At 49.4% G+C, this 2,842-nt stretch overlaps 1 pseudogene; it reads right to left on the minus strand.

Annotated features, from left to right (window-relative positions):
* Positions 1 to 2,169: 2,169 nt before the first annotated feature.
* On the minus strand, positions 2,170 to 2,546 carry LOC122727510 (annotated as a pseudogene).
* Between the last annotated feature and the right edge of the window lie 296 nt (positions 2,547 to 2,842).

Consider the following 2,842-nt stretch of genomic DNA (forward strand, 5'->3'; position numbering starts at 1 on the left):
CCAGGGCTCAGCCCACTCAGCAGACTGTGAGCTTGGTTCCAGATGACACTGGTGCTTCAGCTGATTCAGAGGCTCTGGAGGTCTCCTTCTCTGGTGAGGACTTCCTGAGACTGGATCTGTGTCAGGGTGACTGTGGGGTTGGGCCCAACTTCTGTCTTCCAAGCCGTTTTTGGTTAGAAGATGATTTCAGCACATTCTTCTATGAGTTTTGCTCCTCTGGGCATTTTCCTATGACCTTATTTGGATCTGTCCATGACAAATCAATGCTACCTTGGGGAGAGGCAGAGCTCTCTGGTCCAGCAGTTTCTTGGATCTGGCTTCCAGAGGAGGCAAGAATGGATATATATGTATATGTATGTGTGTGTGTGTGTGTGTGTGTGTGTGTGTGTGTTTCCTTTTTTTTCCAGGGCAATGAGGGTTAAGTGACTTACCCAGGGTCACACAGCTAGTGTCAAGTGTCTGAGGTCGGATTTGAACTCAGGTCTTCCTGAATTCAGGACTGGTGCTTTATCCATTGCGCAACCTAGCTGCCCCCCAAGAATGGACTTTTAGACATAGTCCCTGCTGACCCTTTAGGGCTCTTTCCTATTTCCTGTCCAGGCCTCAAGGTCCCTAAACCCTTAGGGGCTTCCATATACCTAGTTCAGACAACTCCCTCCCAGAAAAAAGATTAGGGGACTAGAGGGTGGGATTATTGGGAGTTGCTTTGTTGTTGTTGTTTTTTAACATCATTGGGCAAATGAAACTGTCCCTGTATGACTATGGTGAATGTGTATTTACCTGAAAGAAAGGAGATCCCTTTTGGAAGGAAGAAGCAGCCATTCTGTAGAGGGCTCCAAATCTAAATCTAAGAGATCTTGTATCATTCCCCACACCGAGTAGGTAGCAGTATGGGGTGGATCTCAGTATGGACTCACACCTAGGACATGTATGCAGTAGGATAATGACCTCTTAGATTATTTTACCACAGATGGCCCAGGGGGATCAGTGATTGTGCCAAGGTGCCATTATCTGTGCTGTGGTTCTAATATTCCTGGAGTTGCTCTTGTTTGTCATCACTTTACATGAGGAAATCCACAGTGAACTACCCCAAATATAACCCACCATGTAGAGCCGGAGGAAGGAAAGCCTTAGACTTCTCTATTTTTTCTTCTCCTCCATACTCAGTAATGTACTCCTTCATGTGATTACCATGTTTTGTGCTCCCCCCCACCCCTTATGTCTTTGTTTTTGTTCTACATGCACTAAACTCCACCTCCAGTATTGACTATATCAGGATCCCAGAAGTCCCAAGGTCAGGTGTGTCCAATAATTGTCCTAACATTTAAATGGTTGAAGATCCTCTAGAAGACCATTAGGACCTTTCTACTAAGGAGCGGGGTGAGGTAGGAGCAACATCTACTAGAGTCCTTCCCATCTATGCTAGCTTAGTTTACCCCTTAAACTTGGAAGCTATCCCTGACTCTTGATTGGCCCCGGAAGTAAGGCTAGAGTTGTTGATTCAGTTTCCCAGTCACCTGGACATAAAAATGCCAACCTTTAAGAGGTGGTGCCCCTTAGACTTGATGGATGTCATGAGTCAACACTTTCTTCTGGCCCAACCACCCCCTTCAAATCCATGGGTTTGGGGTGGGGATAGGAGGGTGTGGTCATCTGCACAGATTTGAACCTGTGCTTTATCTTTGGTTAAGTATCTTTTTGTGTGTGTTAAATGTTCTCTGGTTTTCATTTTGTTCCAATTCTGAGTCTGAACTGCCAGACTGCCCTGAGTTAGGCCTGGATTAGAACATCCCTGATCATCAGTCCAGTTGAAATTACAGAATGTAAGGAGCAAGGAACAAGATGGTAAGGTCTTAAACAATGTATAAGAAAGTTTTGTACTTTGTTACAATAAAACCTCATGGAATTAGAAGTCATACCCTGATAGCCGTTTAAAAAGAGGAGTGAGTTTCTGCAGGAAGTAAGGTTAGACAGGAGAGTTTTCTAAGGAGAGTGAGATCAGGCAATTGAGAAAGAGGATAGTTAGGGAAGAAGACTTCCATTTTTTTTGGGGGGGGTACCCAAAACTTTTATTGACGACTCGACATGGCCATGTCCGTCCTGAGGAAGGAGCCACAGCTTCAGGAACACGACTCTGAGGTTTGGTCGTGCTCCGTCATGGATGCTCCAGATCACTAGGGACGGACAGCTCGTCACGGCGCGTCCTGCGCCGGCTTTGCTCAGGCCCACTGCTTCTTAAGTTCCTCCACTACCTGCCCGGGTTCAGGGAACTTCAGCTTCCGCAGGGGGCTCTTCTTGATCCCACTCCAGAGCTCCGCTCAGCTGCCCTCCGGCCGCTGCAGCGTCACCTCGAAGCTGCTCCGGCGGGGCTTGCCGGGGTTCAGCAAGACGGCCTAAGCCCCTGGCCCACGGCCTCCGCGTGGCGCGCGTACACGCGTCAGCTTCGGCAGTGTTCGATGACCGCCGCCCTGGGCCAGCTTCTCCGGCTTCTCGGCTTTCCCGTCCGCCGTCTCGTCCTCCTTGTGCTTCCTTCCGCGAGGAGCCATGGCGCCCGGGCCCTGGGAGGCGCGTGGTACCAGGCACATGTAGATGGCCGAGACGGAGTCCCCGCGCCGCCGAGCTCAGCCAAGACTTACATTTTTGTGAGGGAATTATTCCTTGCCTCTCTGGGAGTTTTCCTTCTCTTATCCGCCAAGGGCTGGAGCATCTTGCAGCAGAGCTACTCAGAGCTCAGCCCAGTGAGCCTAAGGAGAGACAGACCCAGCAAAGATGCTGTGCCCGGGGGGAAGCAGTATGAATATAACACAAGGCAAAAAAGACTTGGGGCCCTGCAGCATCATAG

The sequence above is a fragment of the Dromiciops gliroides genome, chromosome 5 (assembly GCF_019393635.1).
Source record: "Dromiciops gliroides isolate mDroGli1 chromosome 5, mDroGli1.pri, whole genome shotgun sequence".
Lineage (NCBI taxonomy): Eukaryota > Metazoa > Chordata > Mammalia > Microbiotheria > Microbiotheriidae > Dromiciops > Dromiciops gliroides.